Here is a 14767-nt window from a genome sequence, read left to right as displayed (position 1 = left end):
ATGCCCAGGATTTCCCCACATCATCCCTAGGTGTCAAAAATGTCCCCTCAGCGCAGTGAGGAACCAAGACTGAGCACCAAAAAATGAAGCAAGCCCCATGTAGCGTGGAAAGAAACAAGTCATTGTCTGTGCCGCGTCACAAAATCCGATCCACACTTTAGTATTCCACGCATCTCCTCCTGCGCGGTCTCCGTGTGTGTTATTTTTGACGATAACAGGGTACTTGGTGAGATCAAGAGACAACTGTTGATTTCTAAGATTTAAGACTCTTTTTTATCTTGCAAAAGTGACATTTCAACTTGTGCATCTTAAATCTTTATTGTTTTGACCTTATTTTAGGCAGATAAATATCATCTATTATTCTAATCCTGTGTGGTGTATTATTGTGGTGTTTTCACTGTGTTACGGTATGATTTATTGCACAAATACTTTACACATTGCGTTCTAACGTAAGCCTGACTGCTCAGGGCCAAGCTACCAGAGAGTGGGCACAGGATAATTTGGATTGTGTGTGACTTACCTTGACTAGGATTGTGGTCCCTACTTGGACAAGGGTGTATACCTCTGCCAACTAGAGACCCCATTTCTAACATTGGTGGCAGTGATGGGATAGGACTTGTGTTTGTGCAGTGACATACAATAGCTACGTGTACAAAACCTAGCCACAGTTAAAGGTCAATTTGACTTTTTCTCTTTTTGCTGCACTTTTCCTGCTTGACATTTTAATCTAATCCTATACAACATGTCTCTAGCTGGGTCTCAAGGAGGAGCTGGAGAGTTTGACCTAGCTAAGCTGGAGGCATACACTGTCAGTCAGCTGAAAGGCTTCTGGAAGGGGATGGGAGTACCTACCTGGAGTGCCTCCAAGAAGGAGGAGTACCAAAAGGCGCTGAGGGACTGGGAAGAAGCTCGTTCACAAGAGAATGTTAAGTTGGGAGATCAAGTGGATGGCTCTCAAGAGGATTTACCAACAGGAGTGGGGGATGACACCCCTGGATTTGTGCCCCCTGAGAAAGCAGGTCGCAGTATCTCAAGTCACGCCCTGACTGCAGAGGAAAGGAGGGAGGAGAGAGAGTTTCAACTGCAGTTGGCCAGATTAAACATGGAGGCAGAAGAGAGGAGAGCAGAAAGAGAGGCTGAGAGATCAGCCAAACAAGCTGAAGCTGAAAGGGCCTTGGCTGAAAAGAAACTTCTTCTGGCTCATGAACTGAGTCTAAAAGAGCTGGCCCTCAAGTCTAGACAGTCTGATTCCAGCAGTGATGTGGCAGCTTACATACAGGACCTGCTGGAGACAAAAAGGTTTGTATACACAAAGATGTGGTGCCAACTTATTTGGTGGGAGGTGACATTGACAAGTGGTTTGCTGCTTATGAAGTTGTACTAAGGGTTCATGGGGTTCCTGAAGAGTAAAGGGGGGCGGGCTTGTGGAAACACGGGCCAATACTTGGGAGGGGCACACTTCTCAATTTAGAAGTTAAGGACCAGAACACGTACCCGCTCATGAAAGCCATTTTAATTGCCAAGTTTGGACTGACCCCTGAAAAGTATCGCCAGAAATTCAGGGACAGTACCAACTCTCCAACCAAACTTGGGTAGACATTTATGATTCTTTTAGCAAGGCAATGAATGGATGGGTGCTGGCAATAAAGTAAATGATTATATGGGTTTATATAATTTGATCCTGAGAGAGCATATGCTCAGTATTTGCTTTACAGAGTTGTGCCAGCACCTGATTGACAGTAAGCTGACTAATCCCAGGAAACTTGCTGAGGAGGTGGAACTCTGGGCTAGCACCAGAGTGTCCAAAAAGGTATCTGGGGGAGGGGCACACAAAAAGGTGGTCAGTGTTCCCCCCAGAAGAAAGAGGGAGGGGGGAAACTTAAAAACAAGGAGTTCTCAAAAGGCTCCCAAAATAATTCCCAAGGGAACAGTGGTAACCAGTCCCAGACTGAGTCTAAAAAGATAGAGTTATTTGATAGTAAGACAGGGAGGTTTGTACCCCAGTGCATAGAGTGCACAAAGTATGGTCACTCCAAGTGTCCCAAGAGGGCACAGCCCCCACTGAAGGGTAGACACCTGCTTTGGCTAGTGTAGTGTTCGGGAAGGAGGTAGTCCCAGTTAGTTTTAGGGAACAGATAGAGGTACCCCTAGTGTCCCTGGGGGAAGCAGAGATGGTGCCAAAAGCCCACATGCCTGTAAATACTTCCAAGTACAGGCAGTGGGTCACCATCAATCGGCAATGGGTGGAGGCTCTGCGTGACACAGGAGCCAGCATGACTACTGTCAGGGGTCAACTGGTGTCAGAGGAGCAGGTCCTCCTGAACACATTCCACCAAGTCATAGCTGCTGGCAATCGTGAGAGATAATTTCTGGTAACGCTGGTTCCCTTTGAGTGGAGGGGAGTCCCTGGTACTCTGAAAGTAGCTGTGAGTCCTGCCATACCTGTAGATTGTCTGTTAAGCAATGACCTTGAGCACACTACCTGGAAGGAGGTAGAGCGAAGGTCTCACTTGGAAATATTGGGATTACTTGAGTGGGTCTGCATGACCACAAGACCCATGGCTGCCCGGGAGGGGAGTCAAGGGCATCTGGAGCCTGGAAGAATGGCCCAGAAACATGCCAAGGAGAGGGGCAAGGTGCATGGGAAACCAGTCCCAGAAGTTCCCACAGTGGTTGATGGGGTCCCTGAGGAGGAGGCCCCTGAGCTAACGGGGAGGACATTGCTGTCCTAGGTAACCTACCTGAGCTTGCTGGCTGGCAAGTTGAGGGTGGGCCCACCAGGTAAGAATTCTGCAAGGTGTAGAAAGAGTGCCCCACTCTTCAGGGTTTGTGGCAACAGGCCTCAGCCCAGGCAGCAGGTGAAGCCTGTGGTGATGATCTCCTTTACAGTGAGCCTTAGGTACCGGAGGGTGGGGAGGCACATGTGATGGTAGTCCCCCAATGTTACCGTGCCTTCCTACTCGGCCTGCTCATGACATTCCCCTGGCAGGACATTTAGGGCAAGACAAGACCTTTGCCAGGCTTGTCACCCACTTCTATTGGTCCCAAATGCGGACGGTCTCAGATGCATTCTGTAGGTCTTGTCCCAGCTGCCAGGCCAGTGAGAAGACAGGTAAAAGGCTCAAGGTCCCTCTGATCCCACTCCCCATTATAAGCAACCCATTTGAAAGGGTGGGCATCAAAATCATTGGTCCATTGGACCCCAAAACGTCTCTAGGCAACAGATGTATCCTGATTTTGGTGGACCATGTCACCTGCTACCCAAAAGCAATCCCTCTGAGGACAATGACTGCACCGGTGGTGACCAGAACTCTAATGGGGATCTTTGCCCGAGTAGGATTCCCTAAGGAGATTCTGTCTGACAGAGGCACAAACTTCATGTTTGAATACATGAAGTCCATGTGGGATGCATGTGGAGTGACCTACAAGTTCACCACACCATGTCATCCTCAATCCAATGGTATTGTGGAGAGATTCATCAAGACCTTGAAAGGCATTATCACAGGCCTCCCTGAGGCCATAAGGCCTAAGCGGAACATTGTCTTTCCAAGAGGTGCTCCAGGCCCTGTAACAGGCAGGCCTGACAATCAAGGCCAGTAAGTGACAGATTGGGCAGGGTTTCGTGGTGTACTTGGGACACCTAATAGGTGGGGGCAAGGTGCAGCCCTCCAGGCCACGATTGCGACAATCACAGCCTGGCAACCACCTAGAACCCAAACAGAAGTGAGAGCCTTCTTAGGCCTCACTGGGTGTTACCGTAGGTTGTTAAGGGTTATGGCAACGTAGTGGCCCCCTTAACAGAACTCAGATCGAAAAAGCAACCTAGTTTGGTGAATTGGACAGAGGCTTGTAAAAGAAAGCCATGTGCATGGCACCTGTGCTCAAGGCCCCTGACTACTCCAAGGAGTTATTCGTGCAGACAGACGCTTCAGAGGATGGCATAGAGGCTATTCTAGCACAGCTGAATGAGGAGGGCCTAGACCACCCAGTAGCCTTTATTAGCAGAAGGCTATTACCACTGGAACAGAGGTGGAGTGGTACTAAAAGAGAAGCATTTGCTGTGGCCTGGGCACGGAAGCGATTGAGACCATACCTGTTTGGGACTCACTTCAGAGTTCAGACCGACCACAGTCCCCTCAATTAGCTCATGCAGATGAGGGTTGAAAATCCTAAACTCTTGTGGTAGTCCATTTCCTTATAGGGGGTGAACTTTACTGTGGAGCATCGCCCAGGGACTGACCATACCAATGCTGATGGTTTCTCCAGATTCTTTGGCCTTAGTGATGAGAGCTCCCAAGGAGTTGGGGAGCTCTCCCCACTTTCAGCAGGGGGACACACATGTTAGACCTGACAGCCTAAGGGTGGTCATCCACCAACTTTTTGCCTGCCTCCCTCCACTTTTCTGGCACTGTTTTTGCTGGTTTTAGGACTCTGCGCACTTTACCACTGCTAACCAGTGCAAAAGTGCATATGCTGTCTCCCTTAAACATGTTAACATTGGTTCATTCCCAATTGGCATATTTGATTTACTTGTAAGTCCCTAGTAAAGTGCACTACATGTGCCTAGGATATGTACATTGAATACTACTAGTGGACCTGCAGGGCTGATTGCACCACCCACACAGGTACTCCCTTAACCATGTCTCAGGCCTGCCATTGCAAGGCCTGTGTGTGCAGTCACTGCCACTTCAACTTGGCATTTAAAAGTACTTTCCAAGCCCTAAACTCCCCTTTTTCTATATACAAGTCACCCTTAAGGTCGGCCCTACGTAAGCCATAGGGCAGGGTGCTATGTAGGTAAAAGGCAGGTGTGTTTATATGTCCTGGTAGTGGACAACTCCTAGATTCGTTTTCTACTACTGTGAGGCCTGCTCCTTTCATAGGATAGCATTAGGACTACTCTAACATACTGTTTCAGTGGTAGATTCAGATCAGAAAGGGGTAACCAGGCCATATTTAGTATGGTCAGTATGGCAATAGAAAAGCCTGCTTACTGGTGAGATTGGATTTTAAATTACTATTTTAGAAATGCCACTTTTCGAAATTGAGCATTTCTTTGGACTAAAAATCCATCTGTGCCTTACAGCCTGTTTCCAATCAACATCTGGGCTGGGCTGGTTGACAGCTTCCTTGTGGATTTCACCCAGACAACCACAAACACAGGACACTCAGTCACACCTGCACTCATCTGCATACTGAATGGGTCTTCCTGGTCTCGAAGGGTGGAGGGCCTGATACTTAGATTTCATAGGCTAGAGGTCTGCGTTCACACAATGGACTTCCAAACCCCCTACTGGGACCCTGGCAGACAGACCTGTACTGAAAGGGGAACTTGTGCACTTCAAAACCATTCTTTGAAGTCTCCCCTATATCAAAGGCATTTTTGGGTATATAAACTGGGTCTCTGACCCCACCAATTCAGACGCTTCTGGACCTGAACCTGCAACCTTTCAAGAGGAACTGCCTGGCTGCCCAAAGGACTCATCTGGACTGCTTTGCTGAGAAGGACTGCTGTCCTCCTGTTGCCCTGCTGCCCTAATGGCCTCTGACTCTGCTGAGAAGTGCTCTCTTCAAGATTGGATTGAGCTTGCCTCCTGTTTTCTGAAGTCTCAGGGCCAAAAAGACTTCATCTCTTCAGGAAACTCCTTGTGCACCAAATGTCGACGCACAGCCTGCCAGAAATGACGCGCAGCCTGCCTTGGAACCGGGTAATCGCCGCACAGCCGAACCTGAATGACGCAGTCCGACTTCCTGAGTGAAAATTCCACGCAGCGTCTGCCGTGCAACAGAAAATTCGATGCATCGCCCTACTGGATCGACACAAAACCTATGACTTCTTCCAGCATGCCCATGATATCCCCGTATCGTCCCTGGGTGTCAAAAAGATCCCCGCATTTCAGTGATGAACCACGACTGGGCGCCAAAAAACAACTCAGGCCCCTTGAAGCATGGAAAGAAACGATGCATTGTCTATGCTGCGTCGGAAAATCTGACGCACACCCTATTTTTCCACACATCTCCTCCTCTGCGGTCACCGTGTGTTTTTTTTTTTACACAAACAATACTTTGTGTGACCAAGAGACAACTGTTGATTTCTAAGATTTAAGACTTTTTAATCTTGCAAAAGTGACATTTCAACTTGTGCCTATTGAATCTTTATTGTTTTGACCTTATTTTATTCAGATAAATATCATCTATTTTTCTAATCCTGTGTGGTGTATTTTCGTGGTGTTTTCACTGTTACTGTATGATTTATAGCACAAATACTTCACACATTGCCCTCTAAGTTAAGCCTGACTGCTCAGTGCCAAGCTACCAGAGGGTGGGTACAAGATAATTTGTATTGCATGTGACTTACCCTGACTAGGATTGTGGTCTCTACTTGGCCAAGGGTGTATACCTCTGTCAACTAGAGACCCCATTTCTAACATCAGGGCAAAATGTTATTTACTGAAGGTTCAATACCTATTGGATTATTTTTGAGGATCCGGTCCTGATCTTACAAAACGTGTTCCACTTGTGAGAGGCTGAAACACTTAGGGCCATATTTATACTTTTTGACGCACAACTGCGCCAACGCAGTTGTGCGTCAAAAATTTTAACGCCGGCTAACGACATTCCAAAGCGCCATGCGGGCGCCTTATTTATTGAATGACGTTAGCCGGCGCAGCTGACTGGTGTGCGTCAAAAAAAATGACCCACACCAGTCAGCGCCGGCGTAGGGGAAAATGGAGCTTGGGCGTCAAAAAATGGGGCAAGTCAGGTCTGAGGCAAAATATTGGCCTCAACCCGACTTGCGCCATTTTTTTTTACTCCCAACCCCCATTGAAATGACTCCTGTCTTAGCACAGAAAGGAGTCATGCCCCCTTGCCCAATGGCCATGCCCAGGGGACTTATGTCCCCTGGGCATGGTCATTGGGCATAGTGGCATGTAGGGGGGCACAAATCAGGCCCCCCTATGCCACAAAAAAAAACTAAAAAAATACTTACCTGAACTTACCTTAAGTTCCCTGGGATGGGTCCCTCCATCCTTGGGCGTCCTCCTGGGGTGGGCAAGGGTGGCAGGGGGTGTCCCTGGGGGCATGGGAGGGCACCTCTGGGCTCCTTCCGAGCCCACAGGTCCCTTAACGCCTGCCCTGACCAGGTGTTAAAAAATGACGCAAAAGCGGCTGGACGTCATTTTTTCAGGCCCGCCCACTCCCGCGCGTCATTTTTGCACGGGAGTTTAAATAAGGCGCACATGCCTTAGAGTCATTTTTTAGAAGGGAACGCCTACCTTGCATATCATTAACGCAAGGTAGGTGTCCACGCTAAAAAATGACGCAAACCCTAAGATCTTTGGCGCTAGACGGGTCTAACGCCAAAGTATAAATATGGAGTTAGCTTTGCGTCAGATTTGCGTAAAAAAAAAGACGCAAATCCGGCGCTTAGCGTTGAAGGAGTACTGGGGAATGCATTATGGGTCTACACCAAACTGCCCGCCAATCAAAGGATTATTTTGATTCAAAGGGGTCATTAGCATCTTCTGTGATAGAAATTCAGAATTTAATTAACAGTACTTGCTGCCCTCAAGACTAGTGAGCCTCATTCAAAAGCAGTGTTTTGAAAATAATTGTAATTTTACATGATTTAATAAATATTTCACATTCACACTAGGGTGACACCTGGATGACAGGAATTGGTCCCAAAATGCATAATCAAGAAATGATCTTGTAGATTTGTTTTAATTAGAGAAGGGTATTTGAACATGTCTTAATGAAAAGTATTTTTGATTGAAGAATACAGCTGGCGTAAGAAGCACATTTATTAATGGGCGTTTTTCCTTAAAAGGTTAAAAGTGATTGATGGCCAAGTGGGGACTTCCTTTTGATTTGTCTATAGTTGGTCCACCCATGTAAGTAATTGCTGGGGGCCTTGCATATTGATATGCGTAGCCCCAAAGTAGTAATTGATATGAAAGAGCAACAGGAGTTGCAAAGTAATATAGGGAAAGCTTTCACACCTCCTATTACTTCCTCAGCTCAGCCAATGGTTGTGGAATCTTTCATCTTAGCCATCTTGCAGCTCCTTCTCTTAGTGCATAACAGTGACAGTAGGAGTCATGGCGGAAGGGTATATGGAAGCCTTATCGCCTTCCCTCCACGAGAGCCTGTGCCCAAGTCATTCCGCTGCATTACCCACATATTCTGAGACTAGACAACTAAGAAGAAGCCCAGCCTTTGGAAAATGTTGCTGTAAATTTGGTGGCGTTTATACCCAGAGGAATCTGCTGTTTTCAATGGCGCTCTAGTATTCTAATGTCAGCTCATCAGATGATTATACAATAAGGTCCAGAAAATCATCACATGTATTCTGTGCTTGCTTCATTGACCTGAAGAGACAATGAGACAGGAGGACCTTTCGCTTTGAAAGTGATGTGATTTTTAATTTTCTCATGCGGGTGACAGGGTTTGGATCAAGGAGTTATTTCAGAAGAAGAGTAGAATACCTAGATGTTTGATATGCAATTAAATGTCCTCTACATCCAGGCTTGAAGGGCTTGGGAAGGAGTCCACCCAAGGTGACAAAGAGGAAGGCAAGGAAAGAGTGTGAACACAAGGGAGAAGATCTACAACAGAAACCAGTGGCAAGTCCATTAATCTATGTAGCTGAGTACTGGATCACTGATTAGGGATTTATGTAGTTTAGTAATTGGCCACACACATATATCTTTGAAAGGAACAGGCAGCCATAGCTGATGCACCTTGACCTCAGCTACAACAGTGTCAAGAGTGGCAACAACTTCCATGACTGATATGTGTACAGAGTAAGATGAATTGTGCATGAGTAATCTCCAGGTGGAAAGTCAAGGTGCAGGATCCAAGATAGTCAAAAATTGTGAGACAGACAGTGTTAGAAAAAGGGTCTTTGGTTGGCAGCCAGGTTACCCCATGTAGGAGGCTGGCCTGGTTTGTAGTGGGTGCCAAAGGTACTTACTTATTAGTGAAATGTAGTCTGTGTCTAGAAGCCAGGCTGACTAGGGGTTGCTGTAGGCAGAGCAGCCAAGGATAAATTAGAAGACATGCAAAGCTCTTGCAATACCACTGTAGTCACACAGTACTCACACACATGAAAGACAATACTCACTGTTACAAAAATAAAGGTACTTTAGTTTAGTGACACAATGCCAATAAAACCTTAGAGACTATGCTCCCTTAGGAGGTAAGTAATATACACAATATATACACTAGTAACCAAAAACAGGTAAGTACACAGTCAGAAAAGACTGCAAATAGTGAAAATCACAATAGGTTACAAAGGGCCTGGAGGGAACACAAACCATATACTAAAATAGTGGAATGCGAAAGTCGGTCTACCACCTAGGCAAATGTAGTGTGTAGCTGGGTGCTGGGAGTGTAAGAAAACACCAAAGGTAAGTAATAGACCCCACCCCAGAGCCCAGGACAACAGGAGTAAATCACAGTAAGTTTCCTGAAACACCCAAAACCCATGATAGAAGAATATGCAAGAACCAGAAGAGAATGCAAGACACCAACAATGGGTTCCTGGACCTGAAGACCTGTGGAAGAAGGGGGACCAAGTCCAAGAAGTACTGAAGAGTCCATGGAGAACAGGAGCCCCTGCTAACCTGGATAAAGGTGCAGAAGAAGAACCATCGGTGAGAAGACAAAGTCAGTTATGCACCAAGAAAACAGATGTGAGTTCCAGGTTGGTACAGAAAATGTCCCTCGCCGGATGGATGAATGCAGTCTGGTTTGCGTCGCTGGATTCCGGCAAGAAGCCTTGGCACATGCAAAGCTCGCAGTTAGCAGAAAATGGCGCTGCTCGGGACCAGTGGGGACCTGGTAGCCTCTACCCAGGAGGGGGAGACCAAGGGGGCTCTCAGAAACTCAGAGAACCCTCAGAAGACAAGGCAGCGCACACAGGAGTCCCACAGCACAGGGACAAAGAAGGTAGAAATGGAGGTCCATGCAGCATGACACAGAGGGATCCAACACAGCCGGAGAACCACTCAGGAAGCCGTGCATTGCAGGATGGAGTGCTGGGGGCCTAAGCTGTGCTGTGCATAAACAACTTCTTGGAAGGTCGCACACAAGCCTTGGCAACTGCAAGTCATGCAGTGCACGGGGTACTGTCTTGAGTGGGGAGGCAAGCTCTTACCTCCACCAAAGTTGGACAGCTGGACCTTGGGACTGTCAAGGTCACTTTAGTCTACCACTGTGTTGCTGGATCCACGCTCGTCGTCTGAAGAGGGGACCCATGCCACCGGTCGTCACTGCAGAGAGATGCCTGCTGAAGCAGGGAAGTGACTTTGTCACTCCACTGGAGATGCCTTTGGTTGGTCTGGTGCAGGCTGAAGACAGGCAGTCCTCGGTGGATGCATGATCTAAAAACTGTTGCAGTTGCTGGCAGGAGCTGAAGTTACAATGTTGCAGAAGTCGTCTTTGCTTCTTTGTTGCAGTTTGTAGAGTTTCTGGAGGGCTCAGCTGCTGTTCCGTAGGTAGAAGATGAAGTAAAGGATGCAGAGGATTCCTGCTGGAGGCTTGCAATCCGAATCTGAAGAAACACCCAGGGGAGAGACCCTAAATAGCCCTGAAAGGGGGATTGGTCAGCTAACCAGGTAAGCACATATCAGGGGAGGTCTCTGATGTCACCTGCTGGCACTGGCCACTCAGATGCCACCAGAGTACCCCATCACCTTGGAATCCAAGATGACAAAACCCAGAGACACTCTGGAGGAGCTCTGGGCACCACCCTGGGGGTGATGAAGGACAGGGGAGTGTTCACTCCCCTTTCCTTTGTCCATTTTCATGCCAGAGCAGGGACTGGGGGTCCCTGAACTGGTGTAAACTGGATTATGCAAGGAGGGCACCATCTGTGCCCTTCAAAGCATCTCCAGAGGATCTGGGAGGCTACCCCTCCCATGCCTGTAACACCTATTTCCAAAGGGAGAGGCTGTAACATCCTTTCTGCCTTTTGGGCTTGAGCTGCTCAAGCAACATGAAGGCAGAAACCTGTCAGTGAGGTGGCAGCAGCTGGGTCTGCCTGGAAAACCTCAGAAGGCTGGTTTGGCAGTACTGGGGGTCCACTGTGGAGCCCCCAGAGTGCATGGGATTGTGCAACCAATACTGGAATCAGTATTTGGGTACAATTCCCAGTTGGTAGACACCTTACTGTACATGGACATATTCAGAGTTACCATTTTGAAGCTGGACATAGGTATTGACCTATGTCCAGGGCATGTGAAAAATGGCGTCCCCGCATTCACGAAGTCCGGAAAAATGGGCTTGGACGACGTGGGGGCATCTCTGCTGGTGCAGGGGTGCCCTCACACACAGGTACTTTGCACCCAGCCTTCAGGATTGGAAGGCCTGACACATAGGTGACTTATAAGTGACATGCACTATTTCACAAAGGCTCCAATGGCAGTCCTGTAGAATCCTTTGCATGGGCTCCCTATGGGTGGCAAAAGTAATGCTGCAGCCCATAGGGATCCCCTAGAACCCCAGTGCCCTGGGTACCAAAGTACCATATACTAGGGACTTATAAGGGGTGACCAGTATGCCAATTTGAAGTGAAATACTGGGTTACCAGTATGTAGAGACAAATTTGAGAACAGAGAGAGCATAAGCACTGGGGTCCTGGTTAGCAGGATCCCAGTGACACAGCCAAGCATATTGACAAAAACAGTGAAACATACTGACAAGTAGGCCACAAACCATAAGCACTGGGGTCCTGAATAGCGGGACCCCATTGACACAGTAAGAACACACTGACAAACAGGCCAAAAATTGGGCTAGCCATGTTAGACAGGGGCTACTTTCTCACACCCCCTGTCCAAGCAAGGACCCTCACTAGTCAGGGAAAAGGAGAATCACCCTCAGTTAACCCCCACTCACCCCCTTGGTAGCTTGGCACAAGCATGCAGACTTAACTTCAGAAGTAATGTGTAAAGTATTTGTACCAACACACACAATAATACAGTGAAGCACTACAAAATGGACATCACACCAGTTTAGAAAAATAGGTAATATTTATCTAAATCAAACAAGACCAAAATGACAAAAATCCTACATACCCAAGTCAAGATATACATTTTAAAAAGAATAAGAGTCTTAATCCTTATAAAACAGTGAGAATGCTGTTGCTACGCAAAATACCTGGTTAGCGTCAAAAACTAAAGCTGCACGGGCAAGAGTGCGTCAAAAGAGGCCTGCGATGTGTCGATTTCTCACTTGCAAGTGAGACCGTGCGTAGTTCCTTCTCCGGTCGGGTCAGCATGTGTCGTTTTCTCTCTGCTGCAAGAGAGTGATGCGTCAATTCCCAGATGGGTACCTCGGGTCCTGGCAGGCCTTGTGTTGATTTTTCATGCCCAGGGTTCAAAATCCGGTTACACGATGTCAGGAAACTACACTGTGTGGGACTTGCATCGTTATCACCAGCCGCTAGCGGGTGCTGCACATCGTTTGTCCAGCCGTGATGAGTTGATCTCCCAGCCGCAATGCAGATGGAGCATTAATTTTAGCCGCGAGGCCAGTGGCACATCGTTTATCAGCCATGTTGCGGATGATGCATAGGAAATTTCCCCGCATGGTGGTTGTTGCATGGATTTCTGTCCTTTTCCACCAGCTTCACCTTTCAAGGGCCCAAAGACAGGTTGGCGTACCACTTGGCAGGGCAGGATCTCAGCAGAGAGTCCAGGTGCTGGTAGAGAGAAGTCTTTGTTCACACGATCCTCCCTTGCCTATGCCAAGCCCCAGACAACACACGGTGTTGGAGAATGCATAGTGTGAGGGCAGAAACAGCCCTTTCAAGTGTGAGTACTCCGCCCTTCCTCCCCAGCACAGATAGCTCATCAGGATATGTGGCTACACCCCAGCTCCCTTTGTGTCACTGTCTAGAGGTCCGGTACAAACAGCCCAACTGTCAAACTGACCCAGATAGGGAATCCACAAATCACATAATTCACAGAATGGTTTGAGCAAGAAAATGCCTACTTTCTAAAAGTGGCATTTTCACACAACACACAATCTAAAAACAACCTTTACCAAAATATGTATTTTTATATTGTGAGTTCAGAGACCTAAACTCCATATTTTTATTTGCTTCCAAAGGGAATCTGCCCTTTAATAATATTTATAGGCAGCCCCCATGTTAACCTATGAGAGAGATGGGCCTTGCAACAATGAAAAACTATTTTGGCAGTTTTTCACTGTTAGGACATGTAAAACATATCAGTACATCTCCCACCTTCAACATACACCACACCCTGCCCATGGGGCTACCTAGGGCTTACCTTAGGGGTGCCATACATGTATAAAAAGGGAAGGTTTATCCCTGGCAAGTGGGTACACTTGCCAAGTGGAATTGGCAGATTAAAATTGCACACACAGGGGGTCATTCCGAACCCGGCGGGTGGCGGGCGCCGCCCGCTGGGCGGAAACCGCCCAAACACCGCACCGCGGTCAAATGACCGCGGCGGTGATCACAACTTTCCCGCTGGGCCGGCGGGCGATCTCAAGCAGATCGCCCGCCGGCCCAGCGGGAAAGCCCCAGCAAAGATGAAGCCGGCTCCGAATGGAGCCGGCGGATTTGCTGGGGTGTGACGGGTGCAGTGGCACCCGTCGCGATTTTCAGTGTCTGCTTTGCAGACACTGAAAATCTTAATGAGGCCCTGTTAGGGGGCCCCTGCAGTGCCCATGCCAGTGGCATGGGCACTGCAGGGGCCCCCAGGGGCCCCACGACACCCGTTCCCGCCAGCCTCTTCCTGGCGGTGTAAACCGCCAGGAACAGGCTGGCGGGAAGGGGGTCGGAATCCCCATGGCGGCGCTGCATGCAGTGCCGCCATGGAGGATTCCCTGGGGCAGGGGAAAACCGGCGGGAAACCGCTGGTTCCCCTTTTCTGACCGCGTCGGAATTGCCCCGGAAGCACCGCCAGCCTGTTGGCGGTGCTTCCTCTGCCCTCTGCCCTGGCGGTTACAAACCGCCAGGGTCAGAATGAGGGCCACAGACACTGTAGTGGCAGGTCTGAGCCATGTTTACAGGGATACTGTGGGTGGCACAAGCAGTGCTGCAGGCCCACTAGTAGCATTTGATTTACAGGCCCTAGGCACCTCCAGTGCACTTTACTAGGGACTTACTAGTAAATCAATTGTGACAATCATGGATGAGCCAATATACACATATAATTTATACAGTGTCCAGCAAACAGAAACAACCTGGGAAGCAGAGGCAAAAAGTTAGGGGGGGGGCATGCCAATGATGCCAAGCCTAACAGACAATCAAGTTACAGGAAGGCCACTATTGGAGTTCTCCTGTTTGCCCTACAACTCTGGGGACCCTCAGGTAACCCAAACACACAGAACAGTATCTGTGATTCTGGGAATTCAGGGATGCAGCAGTGCAGGAAATTCAGGTATACCAGAGTTTGAATCATCCATGATGTAGAAGCAGTGAAATAAATGAGGAGTTTCAGTTGTCTTAAAGTCTCAGAGCTCAACTACAAGGTGATATATTGTTGCAAAAAGAAAGAATGACTACTTCATAATGTTGCACTGGGTTCTGCCTTAGCAGTACGCCCAGATTTTTTCAATTTCTGATCACCTATTTTTTGGACTTTTTACTGTGGATGAGCCTGACTACCAGTGTCTCACCCACAGTAATCACATGGTAAACGGACGCCGCAAGGATATGGGTCACATGGCTGGTTACACGTGACACGTGTGCGGGTTGTGCGTGGGAGACTAGTGTTGTGCATAGCCCGGT

This window comes from Pleurodeles waltl, chromosome 9 (genome assembly GCF_031143425.1).
Source record: "Pleurodeles waltl isolate 20211129_DDA chromosome 9, aPleWal1.hap1.20221129, whole genome shotgun sequence".
NCBI classification, from domain to species: domain Eukaryota; kingdom Metazoa; phylum Chordata; class Amphibia; order Caudata; family Salamandridae; genus Pleurodeles; species Pleurodeles waltl.
This window is presented reverse-complemented; position numbering follows the sequence as displayed.